At 34.3% G+C, this 14,639-nt stretch overlaps 1 pseudogene; it reads right to left on the reverse strand.

The window, feature by feature from the left end:
* Nucleotides 1–4,692: 4,692 nt before the first annotated feature.
* Nucleotides 4,693–14,262, reverse strand: LOC120195780 (annotated as a pseudogene).
* Nucleotides 14,263–14,639: the final 377 nt, after the last annotated feature.

A 14,639-nucleotide genomic window follows, 5' to 3' on the forward strand; every position in this document is an offset into this window, starting at 1 on the left:
TTATAAAGGGTTAATTAAATATCGTGGGATATCACGAAATCAAATGGTTGAGTCCAACAATTAATCAAATTAAGGCTGGGTGGTGTAACCAATAACCATCCACTTTTACCACTTTATATAATATTGGTGTCGGTAGTTATGGATTTCTTTTTCTTTCTTTTTTTGAAGTACATCAGTTGTGAATTTTTTTTATCACTCGTATTTAGTACCCTAAATATGTGGTGTGGTGGAGAAATTGTCATTTGCATGAATATAATATAACGTATCACATGAATCCGTGATACGGTCTCATTGATAAAAAAGAATGTTATTTTTCTTGAAGATTTTAAGTTCGAATAGTTACCTCTACAAGGTATGTATTGTCAATTGATTAAAAAAGTTCTCAATAAATTTTACTTCATAATCACTTTAAACTACTAAAAAATATATATAATGTAACACATAATATATATGAAAATGTTCATTAAAATATATACTACTATTTGGAAATTACGGAAGAATAATTATGTTTTTTTGTTAATTTTAATTATTATTTTTTTGATAATTTTGATTTTTTTTATAGAAGATTAGGCCTCATTAAAAAAAACCCTTCATACCCTCCATATTACAACAGTAACATGAAGGACATTAGAAGGAGGAAAAGGGTGTATGAATTTTATTAATCAGAACAATAATACACTGTCAGTACCAAACATCCTGCTGTTACACCATAACACTGATTACATAAGACTGAAAACAAGCTCCCTACATTAATACAAACATTTCCCTACACCATAACACACCAAACACATAACCTATTAATCAACCTATAACATCTTTAGCTAACTTGTCCGCTTCCCAATTGGAAGCCCTCAAGATATGCCTTGTAGTAATATCTTGTCCTTCCATACGAGAAGTTATATCCTTCACCAAGGACTGAAACATAGGGGTGCATAAATTCGGATTTTTAATCCACTTCAATGCAGTAGTTGAATCCGATTCTAGAATAATCCTCTGATTAAGAACAGATCCTGATTCTTTAAAAAGATACAACCCCCTTTTGATCGCCAATAATTTTGCCAGAATAGGAGGTCCACCCTAATCTTTTCTGAGAACCACTCAAGCAACACACCTCTGTTATCCCTAATCAGTCCACCTATACCTCTTTTATCCCAAACCTTCACCATCGCTCCATCAACATTAAGCTTTATGAACCCATCCAAAGGAGGAGCCCACCAAGTTGAATGAGAACAACCCGTTTTCTGTCTTCCCACCGATCTAACTAATTTTATATCACCCACTAAGGAGTCGAAAAGGATATGCACATCATTAAATCTAGCACCAAACCAAGAAGCTATTCTAAATCGAACAATAAAGAACAACATCACATCATCCACCTTCCCTTTCTGAAATATAACCTCATTCATGCATTTCCAAATCCTCCACAACACCGCCCTTGGAATGAATTTCCAAATAATGGATTTTGGAAGTAGATCATCCCACACGAAATCAATTATGTTATTTGAAATCACAAAAGAAACATTCCAAAAATTCAAAAATCTAGACCACAAACCCCATATTACCTCACAATACAAAAAAAAAAGATGTGAAAATGTTTATACATGCCTACCACACAACAGACATAAGGGATCATCAATCCCAGCCACTCCTCACTTCAACAATTCCTCCTTAATCGCCACTCTCTGATATGCAACTTGCCAAACAAAAGTTTCCACACGGGGAGGTGCTACCCCTACCCAAATATGTCTTTCCCAAGTATCATGATTCCCCTCATTACAATCCGGTCAAAGAAATTGTTGAAAACATTTTGATATTTCGATATAACAAATTAAGTTAAATGAATTTTAAGATTTTCTAAAAGATTTTCCGAGTATATTCGATATAATTATTCAAATAACAAAATATGACTCCAAATCTTTCAAATGTCATTTTTAATCCTTACTCAAGTGTAAAATTAAGTTTTAATCTTAAAATAATTTCAAAACAATTTTACAAAGTATTTCGAACTGTTTCAAGTCAAAAATTCCAGATTGTCTAGAGGGAACCGATTCCCCCTCCCCCCCCAAGGGGGAACCGATTCCCCCTCCCCCCCAAGGGGGTACCGATTCCCCCCTGATCAACGGTCAAAATATTTGAATTTTACACTTAGTGAACCGATTCCCTATGAGGGGGTATCGATTCCCCCCACGCTCCAAGCTGTTTTATTAATTGATTTCACACTAAACGGCTCTATTGACTCCACTAATCATCCCCAACGTTCAGAATCATTTGAAGGTGTATTTAAACAAGCTTAGAAGACATTGATCAACAACAAGAAAACACAAGAAACAAGAATCAAGAGAGAATCAAAGAGAAAGCATCAAAACTCAAGTTTGAGCATTTCAAGCCTATTTTTCATTCAATATTCATTTTGCTTTCAAGAACACTACTTGTACTCAATTGTATTCATTTTTTAGTGTTCTTTTATTTGTTATAGAATTGTGCAAACAATCTACCTTGTGAGGATTTCCTTGTAAGTTTATAAATTTGTAATCTTCTCTTTGAGAAAGAGTGTTCTCAAGAATTGAGTATATTCTTGAGGGAGTTGTAAGGTTATCTCTTTGGCCTCAAAAGAAATAACAAATTAGTGAATTTGTTGGAAAATCCTTAGTGTGGATAGTTAAGGTAGTGGACGTAGACTTTGGTTGAGAAAGTCGAACCACTCTAAATCGTTGTGCAAATCTTTTCAATTTTCTGCAAAAGCTTCCACCAAAATTTTAATTGCCAATTCACCCCCCTCTTGGCCAATTCCATCGATCGATTAACTCAACATAAATTATTGATACATGATTTGGTTGAAAAAACAACCCTTTCCATTCCCTAACCATATCCAACAATCTTCCTCATAAGGTGACAGATTGATATTATTCAACAGAGAAATCAGTTGTAGTCATTGTTCAACCTCCCAATCCACCAAATTCCTTCTCATTTGAATATCCCACACCCAACCCGAAGTTATTCACCCTAAACTCTACAATTTTACCCATTTTATTGTTTGAAAGAGCAAAAAGTCTTGGGAACTGATCTTTAAGGGGAACTTATGCCAAAACTCCACTAATTCTCCATTTTCAGTTTTCAAAAGCACATTTTTTCTAAGACAATCCCCAAAACCATCACTAGAAAAGAAGTTTTAAACAGCTCCTCTCCAAATCCAAGAGGCACGTGTTGTCCAAGTATTCTCAATCATATTGGAGTTCGGATCCAAGTTGTACACACAACACACCACCCTTCTCTACCAAGAACCCTTTTTTGAAGCAAATTTCCATACCCATTTCCCCAAAAGAACTCTGTTCAAAAATAACAAATTCGGGATCCCTAGACCCCAACCTTTTTGGCTTACTAACCAAATTCCAATTCACCAAGTGAATGTTCCTTATATCTGTCGAACCCCCCAAAGAAAGGAAGTAATGATAAAGTTTAATTTCTGTAACACAATACATGGAATTCGGAAGATAGAAAGAAAATAAATATGGAGAAAGCACAACACTGATTTTACCAACACCACCCTTCCTGCTAACGATAAAGAATTTGCCTTCCATCCAGTCAACATGTTGTGAAATCTCTGTACAATTGGCTCCCACAATGTAACAGAATTTCTCTTGGTCCCCAAAGGTAAGTCTAAATACTCTGTTGGAAAATAAGCCACTAAACAACCAATTTCCTTAGCTCAAGAAGCTACACCTCCTCCTCAACGTTAATTCCATAAATTCTTCTCTTAGCTAGATTTAACTTCAATCCCGCCAATAACTCAAAAATTAACAACACATTTATAACATTCATCAAATCACGAATAAAAGCTTTGCTAAAAGTTATAAGATGATCCACAAATTGCAAATGCGATAACTTGAAGGAACGATCATAAGCCCCTAACTCAAAACCCGAAACAGTCCCATATCCACTGCTTTAATTAACAGTTGTAACAACTCACCACCCAAATTAAACAACATAGGAGATAATGAACAACTTTGTCTTAATCCTCTTGCAGTGTGTATTTTCTCCGTATGTGTCCCATTCACTATAACCGAAATTGATATATGCAAATTGTGCTAACACGATTTTAATTCCTTGAAACTTGTAGATAATAATACTTTTGGAATTAAAAAACCTTGTTAAAACATGTAAGGAATTTTTTAACCCTTAAGCTATCATTACATACATCCTTTTAAATATACTAAATTTCTAACCAAATTATAAGGAATTCTGTAAATCCTAAAACCTTATGATTACAACTTTTCTTACAAATCTACAAAGCTCCTTATGAATAAGACAGACCTTTCGTAATTCTTACGATTTTACTATATTACGAAATTCTTGAAAATCCTAAAGCCTTACCATTACGAAATTCCATACTTTACCAACTTCCCTGTGAATTTATGAGAAAAAACTTATATTACACACGTCGACCCCACCAAAGTATGAACTATACGAAGCCTATGGAATTTCTAATGTTATAGTTTTAAGAACTGTAAAATTCCAGAACCCACTAAGTAGCATTAGTGGTAAACATGAATATTGTTCTCTTTAAAGAACCCGAATTCAAACAGTTGTGTACGTAGGGTGTGTGTATTGTCAATAAACTAAAAAAATCTGAAATGTCTAAGAATTTTTCCCATATTCATTTCTCCCGCAATGAAATAAAGTAAAAACATGGTGCTTAATAGCTGCAAGGCCATATGGGTGACTTTATTTAGAAGAGATGAATCCATATAGCAACCCAGCTGCATGTGAGTTAAATGCTGTTGTACTTTAAAGTTTGCAGACTTTATATGCTCATGTACAGTGGGTGTATTTATAGATCCTTCACATTGCTCAAAATGTGTAGTTAGTTATACCCCTCTACTACTGCGCTAAACTAAATTCAAATTTATCTATTAATTTGTTAGAGGGTGCTTACTTCTATTCCACTCCCATATAGTTTTGTATTGGCATGCAGAAACTTGATGCTGGGCCCGAAGATCGTCATCCTCGGGTAGAGTGCTCCTTCTAAAGACAGCAATCTGTGTGGCATATCCTGGTTCCTGGTCGGCAGCACCACCAACCCCACCGAACTCAACACTATAATTGTGTTTAACAGCCAACTCAGATGCCCAATGTTTGAATTGCTCCCTCGTCCACTCAAACTTGTGGTCATGGTTGCGGAATTTACATGATTGCGACTGAATCTTCTCCTCTGGATCATCTTCTTGGCTCGTTAGATTGGATTTCTGGAGTATTACATTGTATTCGTAGTTGGGAGTTGAAACAATAAGAATCCTCGGACGAAAAGAACTGAGCACAATGTCACCAAACAGACTGGCCTGATCCTCCTCCATATGTTCTATAACCTATTAATTTTCAAAATGTAAGCAATCAGAACAACCGAAAGGAAACTGCATTCTTTTATTGTTAAGACCAACATGATATGATTAGCTTTGTCCTACTAGAGTAGAAGATACGCCATGGATGTTGTTAATACCTAAAGAATTTTGTCCTACTAGTTACGTCCATGACTTGTGCTTAGTTACAAGACAAAAAGTGCTTCAATATATAAGCAAAATGTGCATGTAAACATGTCAACACTTCATGTCTAAACTCAAAAGAATAAATATATTAAGTTATGAAATTTTCCGAATAATTTTGTCAGTAAAAAGAACTACCACCACATTCTTCCAAAGTTAAGCATAATCAGTAATATGGCACAAGAAGAATTATTTAAGGTTCTCTGTAACCATCCTCATCCTGAATCGCACATATTTCCATTCCTTCATGCAACCACTCTTCAAGAAATCAGTAATCAAATATATACTCCGAGCTTTCCATGGTCAGTTAATTACTTGATCTTTCAACAACAATGCAAGGGAATGCTTTCTATAGTCAGTTCATTACTTGGTCTTATGACAACAGTGTAAGGCGATGAAGCAGCGATTTCTTTTCGTTCCTTTTCTTTGCCCAATTCAAGTATCATGTCCCATTGGGATTCATCTTCCCAAGAAGTATTCACAAAATTATAGTGTTCAATATCTAGTTCAAACATCATTGAAGCCATCATCAGTTCACCATTTAATAAATTATTCTACCAGAGTTGTCAAGAGCACGCCACACGGTGCAATCTAGGTACTAAACCATTAAATTGCTTGAGGCATAAAGCACAAAGAAGCATTTCCCTAAGTAAAGAGTCCAAACCTAACCAGACTTGTCACTTGTCCTGTGAGAGGTCTAATGGAAAGTGTATTTCCAAAACTAGGCCCAGAAGAAGAATTGAACATATATAGTTTTGTTTAAGCGTTCTAATAAAGAATAAAGACTACAAAGTTGAAAAACATAAGTGCAAGATCAATTATCAATGGTTTGAAGGAAAAGGTTCAATAAACGGGTTAGTTCTAAATACCTCTAAGCATGTGCCAAGATCAAATCCACACAATCGAGAATCAAAATCTGTGATAGAACCATCATAGAGAATGGCAGATTTTATACTCCTACACGGTGCATCAGGATCTAACTTCATGACTAGTTTTGAATGAAGAACCTGTGCAATGAAGATATCAAAGATATTCAACCACCACACACTTTAACTTGTGAAAATATACTTAGCAGACAGATAATTTAAAATTCTTATCCACACATTTATTCAACAATTTGTTTTATTCATATCTTTCAAATAATGCTCAAAATTGGTCTACTCAAATTCATTTGGCCGTATATAAACCCGTAATACGATAGAACACACCTTTGCTGCATGACTAAGGCTCTTCTGTGAAATATCAACTCCGACAATTGTTTCCAAAGAAGTTGGATACTCCAACAAAGACTCCAGTAAACTACCAGAGCCACATCCAAAATCAACCTACAACAGAATATAGCATGATCTCATGCTGAGCTTGTTTATTATCAACACTAACAAAAATGAGGAAACAAGACAAATACCAAAGAAGTAACACAAGATTCTTTAATCTGTTGCACTGCATATTCTACACGTTGCTTTGAAAGTGGTGGGCTGAAAAGTGCCTGTTCCATTCTGTCCTCTGGGGGTTCTGTCACTTGCAACAAGATGATCGTGTACTCCAAGAAGCAAGCTAATGCAAAGAAAACCACGTACGGCCAATTAGATCTCTCAAACAATTTAAAGAAAAATGCCACAAGAATAAAATAAGCTCCATCTATTGTTACTAATATTTGTTGCCCACATGAATGCTTCGAGTAAATATACATTAAACATATAGTTGCAAAATTGTATATACAATTGAAATTAATGAAGTGCATATAAACGGACATTAGCATAGTAAAGTGTTTCCTGTGAAAAATATATTACACTTCCCCTGCTGACCACAATTTCTTTAATCTAAGAGATACGTTCATCCAAAGATTTAGACACCACCAAAACATTGCAGGCAGTCCACATTCCTAGTCAAGACAAGGAAATTTATAAACTATTATTTAGTATTTAAAAATGTGTTTACTCACGTGAAGATAAGAATGCAAGAGCATTTTCCGAATCCTTAGCTGCAGCCAAAACCAAATCTTCAGGAGGCAACTCTGTATAGAAACAGGCAGACTGGCCAACAGACATCTGAGAGACAACAGCTTCAAGACCGGGAATTACTGCTCCAGTCCCCATCTCAAACTCAAACTCCTCAATACTTTCAAGAAGCTCTTTCTGAAGTTCACCTTTTTTCACTAAAGATACAGAATAACATACACACGAAAGGGATCCATTAGATGGACAAAGACCAGAATCTGGACCTTCTATATTTACAGAGCTTGCATCATTTTCCACCACACAATATGAATCGGGATCTTTCCCTCCCAAAGTTCCATTCTGCCGACAGTTATAAACAGATCGACACTGTACAACTTCCTTGGAAAAATTTTGGGGATAAAATTTAATGCCAAAGACATTGGCTAATTGGTTTTCCTTCTCCAAAGGCATAGGTGTGTCCTTAAAATATGTGTTCAACCATGATAAAACTTTTAAAGAAACACTCTGGACAGCATCATTTTGCTTCTTATACAGAATATCGGGTGTACACTCCAAAATCAAATTTTGACACCTAGAGTATATTTTTACTTCACAAGTAAAACTACTTCCAAATCCCACTGATTTTGCATCAACAGAACCATTTCGACTGGTATACTCTCTCTCTTGCTCAGCTGATTCTGGAACCTCAGGTTTCTTGTTTGATATTGACAACTCCGATGATGCTTCTAAAGGAATATTTGACATGCTAAAGACAGGTTCTAATAGTCGGTACTGGCGACAGAATGAACTTAGAATTTCTCTTGGGAAGGAACCCTTCCAGTTTGTCCTTGTAGTAAATGTCAGGGGCAACTCAGCAGAAAGTATAGCCTCTCTGGACAACTTATAAACTCCACTTGGGATTTTACTTATAAGCATTCTGCATAAGTCCATCCAAAAAGATTATATGGTGAACAGTGACAAACTCGAGAGATGCATCAAACTAGAAATATCACTAATGACTGATAACTTATTGAATAAGCAGTCATATTGCAGCTAATACCCTTCAGTTCCACTTTTTCCAACAACTAGGCACAATGACACTTCATCATCAGTCAAAGAAGTATTCATCGTGTATTAATGAAAAGATTTCCAGGGCAATTGACACCTACTCCTTTGTCTTTAATGAAATTAAATACTCGGGACATTTTTGCCGCAGCACAAGCTTAATAAAGCAGTTTGAGGAAATTAATATAGAAAATCCATTTAAATATCTAGATATTGATGATTTTGGAAATTTTTGAAATGGAGTTGATTAATACAGATAGTGGCTGGTACCTTCTATAAATCCAAAGTTAATCCCTACACTTTAGGATTAGTTTTTCATATATATTTCCTTGTTTAGGTAGTTTCTGTGTTTAAATAAAGAGATTAGGGGAAAAAATTCCTAAAATATTGGTAGTTCTATTTTTCCTAGATTTAAGGGATTTGTTTGTTGCTAGAACTGAGGATCATACCTGTCGTCATATTTCTCCTATATATTCAAGCAGTCTTTTTTATGAAAGTAAGCCAGAGTTTTCTTCTTTGAAATTCTTTAGTTTCTTTCTTAGGCCGATGCATTGAGGTAGTATTGAGCTTACAATTGCATAAGCTTGAAAGATGACATGGGAAAACCTAAAACTATCTGGAACTATGAGATTTCTTATGGTTTGATTTTGAATTCCATAACAGAAAACACTTCAAAAGAAACAATCGAGCTTGATTTCTAAGCCCTTCAAGTTCAAACGGATCAAAGTAAGACATACTAACAGTTGTTTAAGCCAGGGATCATTAGCACCCAGGGGCTTCACAAGTCCTGTGCACTAATTTGAACCCCCAAAGTAAAAAAGCTTTAACAGATGAAATAGTATCAGAAGAAAGTTTATATGTGAATGGAGAAGAAACCTGTAATATGATTGTAAGGTGACATCTTCGTGGAAAAGATCTTGTCCTTTCCAAGTGTAACCAATGGAAGCCAAAATTGAATCACCATATATATCTTGGCCACAAATATAGGTGGCCCTTGCATTCAAAGTTCCTCCAAGTGTAACACCTTTAGCATTTAAAGATCAGACGACTTATCCAGCAGATATGACTTTGGAGCCGCAAAGTAAAATCTTGTTTCAGATGAAGCTTTACCAATAGTCCTGTTGAGAACCAATGACAGTTAGTTCCTTCCTAAAGTTATTTAGCATGACTAATAATAGATCAAATTTTGTCAATAATATATAATTAAATATATTATTTATAACATGAAAGGTTATTTAATGTTAGGAATGGAAATTAACATACTTTTTCAAACCAAAGAAAAAAAGAAATTAACAGGGTAGTTCTGCTGTGTTGCGGCCTAACCTAAGTGGGTTTTAACCTAAAATGTTACCATGTCCAACCAAAAAAGCTATAAAATTGGTAATAATTTCAGTTACAACAAAGAATGTTATATTGCGGCGGGTTTTAACTTAAAATATTACCTTTCTACTCAAAAAGTTACACAATTAGTAATAATTTCTGTAACAACTGAGAATGTGTTAACGGTAGCTTTTAGGTTGAAATCGGAATAGTTACAATTTACATGAATTGTTACACAGTTTACTCTAAAAAGGCACACTCCTGGTAAGTTTTTCGGTTACAACCAATTTTATGCCTTTTTTAGCCTTATATTAACTGGTTGCATTTTAGACTTAATAACATACTTTTTTATATTAATAATAATTGCGAAAATGTAAGATTAATAAGATAACATTAGTACATAAGTAGATACCAACTTGAGTATCTAATAATTTTAGGGGCCTTTCCTTGGTATTTATTTAAGAAACTTATTCATTGCGAAGTTTTGCTTCACAATGTAACCAGGTCAAACTAAATCTTCAAGGACCGTGCTGCAGAATTTCCATTTATAACAGTTTCAACGTACCTGGTGATGAAAACCATGTTGCCATCTGATAATCCAAGCTTTTGTGCAATTGTGTCAAGGTAATAACCTGCTGTTGAAATATTAAGTATCAGTGGTTCAACAGCCTTTTCAGGTGAACATGGTATATATGGCCATATTTGTTATGTATTCAGCGACATCAGACTGTTGAGATATTGATGATTCTATGACATCAGAAGGATAAGGATCTTTCCTCCAAATCGAGAACTGTCCCTCAGGACTAACAACCAACTCTGGTAATGCAGCAGCAGCTCTCATAATATATGATAAGACCAAGAAAGGATCAGACTCCACAGTGGGATTAATTATTTTGCAAAGATTATAGGGTTTTCCGTCACATATAGCAATAACAGAAGCCGGAACTGAACCATTGAGATCCCCAATTCTTCGTAAAGCTGCTTTGAAGTGACTGCTCAGAGGATGCAGGGCTGAAAGGAACTTATTCGATGATGAAAAAATAAAGGTAGAAAAGATCAGAATGAAAAATGATTTAATTTAAAGAAAAAGGACTATGCCCTTAATTATAATATAAAAAAATAGATAAAATTGACATTAATGCATGATAAAGAGATGACTTAACAAATGAGTAAATAAAGCAGAGTTAAGAAAAGCTGGCCATTGCAACTAAATATCTTGTGCTTATAGAGATAACAAGAGGAAAAGGCCAGGGGAAGAAGAAAGTCATTCTATTGAACTTGCTTAGTGAAGATGAATCAGGAAGCAATGCATTCTTTAAAAATAAAATTTTCACACTAACTCATTCAAATTTGGACAAATGTCAGGATAAGTTAGCTTCCCCAAGCTACCAGCAAGCAAGGGTATGTCAAATGTCTTATACTGTTATCTAGTAGAAAGTTATACAGTTCAATGCAAACAAATGATTACTTGATGTACAATGAAACAAGAATAAAAGCCCACAGACAATTCCATGTTTACATGCATCATGGTTATTAGTTGTGTATAGTTTGAGGGAAAAAATAGTAGCATAAACATACATACACCCCCACCCCCAATTAATGCACTTTGAAATGCACAAATCCACTCCATTAATGACACGCACCAAACAATAAATAGTCCACCAACCTCATTTGAGAATATAAATTTGATGCGAGCAATCAACTCTCTCCATGCTTCCTCTGCTGTGGGATTATCTGCAGAAGGCTTGATCCCAAGCTGCAATTTTAAAATAGAAATAAAGAAAATTAAGAAGATGATAATAAGAATGACACTATAAAAGGGGATTGGTTGGGTAATAAGAATTAGGAAAACGGCCTAATAATTAGATATCTAGAAGGAAAAACAAACTTAAAAGATTACTCTCCATTATAAACATTAGAACTGTTAAAGCTTAAAATTGAATAGAATCATGCCAAGTTTGTATGTTTAATTTAAGCTTCATGCAAACTAAAAATAAAAGAGACTACTCTTCAGTTCACATTTATTGAAAAGAAAAAGATAGCTTGCTACATCCACATATGGACTTATATATCCCAAAGTTATTATAAACTCAAGATACAGAACAAGTGTCTCAGAATTGTAATGCATACAATACGATGACATTGTACCTTGACAGTAGCACTCTTAAAAATAGCTTAATAAATTAACTATTTATGAGATTGTACAAAAGTGTGGAGTTATATTCATACGAGTTAAATGTCAGCTCCAAAAGCTATGGGATACTCAAACAAGTTCCTATGATCCATGCAGGAATTAGGTTACAAGCTTCCACAGTGCAAAGTCAAACTTGAGCAATAACAAATCCTTGCATTACCAGGAAAAAGTTTTGAGATATTTATTTGAAAGTGAAAGAAGAACTATATGAGGATGAAGGAGAAATCTAAAGTACTATTATTAAAGAAAGCAGATAATATATCAAAGCTTAATATGATGACAATATAATAGCAACCTCTAATGAATAAAGAAGTTTGGTTTTGTTCCATTGAAGATATCTTTAGGAGCTGAATTCATTTTGGTGGCATTGGATCATGATGGTTCATTTAGTGGAGTTCTCTTCAGAGGTGGATTAACTCGTTTTAATGGTTGTGGCTGTTGTTTTACTGTTCTGTTATGTCCTTAGGTGTTGAGTTGTTTTTCTTTTGCTGAATCTGTAACTTAGGAATAGGGTGATTGTCTCTGGGGCTTTCTGGTTGATGAGGTGAGAGTTTTAGGTGATTCTGGTTTTTTGTAATGGTGTCTATCCCTATATGAGGGTATTCCAGGTGTTTTCAAATGTATTGGGTGTTTTGTTTAATGAAATATGAGATACTCTTTTCCTCCTTCCAATGTTCGTTAACATACTTGTTCGTATGTGGACGAATACGAAGGGGGGTTTTAATGAGACCTCCAATTATTATAAAAAAAAGGTTCAAAAGACTCCGAAAAGAGTTCTGACTTGAAGGAACATATTTCACAAAAAGAAAGAAAAAACAAACCAACAGGAAGTTGCATCCACTAGCAATCATTAACATGGTTACAATTTACAAATAGACAACGGCATTAGCCAAATTAATTTTAAATATAAAAGGATTCAGAACTGAAGGAGTATATTCAGACAAAAGAAGAAGAAAAAAACATCTGTCAACAGGATATTGCATCTTCTAACAATGATTTACATGGTTACAAATAGATAATTGTATTAACCTAATTAATTTTAAATATCTGTGCAACAGAAAGTTTAGACGGAATAAACAAGAAGATGATCTAACATAAAAGGTGAATCAATTGCAATTTTCTTTGGATATAAATCTGGAAGAATTAGTAAAAATCAGAAAATTCCAAAATGATAAGAACCCTGCCTTATCTTTGAATACCTTATTGTACACTTTTAAACTTCAAGAACCCAAGTAAGAAAGTTCATTATAGTTCAAGCAAAAAGAAATTATAATTTCTGAAATTAACTCAAAATATTATCAAACTTTTCATCAAGAAAAGCTGACTTCAAACTAATGACTTTCAAGCTACAACCTTGTAACCCTAGCATGGTGAAGGGTTTTTTTTTCTATCGAGTTTCAGTTTATATTCCTCAACCTATCACCAAAACTCGCAATAAAACAAACAATGCAGATACCCAAACGCCTATCAAACTAGAATTATAACGATATGGTGAGCAAGGAGATGTAAACCTTTTCCAACGCCATCTGAGCAGCAGACTGCTCAGCGTCTTTCTTTTTCTTAAAGGATTCAGACACAACAGTACAATCTGGAAGCTCCAAGGTACAGCGATAATGGCAAGGCCCCTTCTGAAGGATCGCCAATCCTGGGCATCCATTTTGAGTAGGTTCCTCTACTTCCTCAACCGTATAAGAAGCTTTACTCCCAAACTTCTGGTGTATAATAGCTTTTGGCGTAAGCGTTGGCTTTCTTATTGCCTGTGCCAACGATCCTCCAGTTTCCATGTGACCTCCAGGTGTTTGAATAAATCAATCTGAAAAAAAAAAGAAACCGAAAAAAGTTAAGCAAAATATCACGTAAGCAAATAAAATGGCAAGAACAACTCAATCAAACTTGCATTTCACCAATGACAAAAACTAAACCCTATAATGAAAAATTAAAAGGATAAACAATAACCTAACCGCATTCCACAATGAATTGATAAAATCATAGAAAATGAAAAATATAGAAATGAAGAAAGAACCGTTAATTTGTTGAATGGTGGAAGACTGAAATCTGTTGTGTTGAGAAAATGAAGCTAATTCCAACTCCAAAATCAATGTTCTGCAATTGCCAAACACAGAGATGAGAATAATAGATAAATTTGACAGAAAAAATACTGGGTGTGGCCATGCAAGAAAGGACGGGAGTCCTTAAGGAACAAGTTGGGGAAAGCAAAATACTTCGACAATAAGTAGACCCCTTTATTACTTAGGTTTAAATATAAAGTTCCCCATACTATACAAATACTTTAATTGGGTAAACTATGTATTTAATATTTAAACTATCAATTTTAATCTATTTTAGTACCTAAATTTTATTTTTTTTCAAAATCATATCTAAAGTTTATTTTTTATTTCATTTTAGTACTTATACCTCGCCGTAAAAAACTTTAGTTTTTATTTCATTTTAGTATCTCGTTCAAAATTTAACGTTAAGTTTTGAAAAAAATGAAAGTTTAGATACTAAAATGGACCAAAACTGATAGTTTAGGTATTAAACACGTTAAGTTTTTAACAGTGATGTATTAAAATGAAATAAAAACTA

The sequence above is a fragment of the Hibiscus syriacus genome, unplaced genomic scaffold (genome assembly GCF_006381635.1).
Source record: "Hibiscus syriacus cultivar Baekdansim isolate YM2019G1 unplaced genomic scaffold, ASM638163v2 tig00117021_pilon, whole genome shotgun sequence".
Classification (NCBI taxonomy): domain Eukaryota; kingdom Viridiplantae; phylum Streptophyta; class Magnoliopsida; order Malvales; family Malvaceae; genus Hibiscus; species Hibiscus syriacus.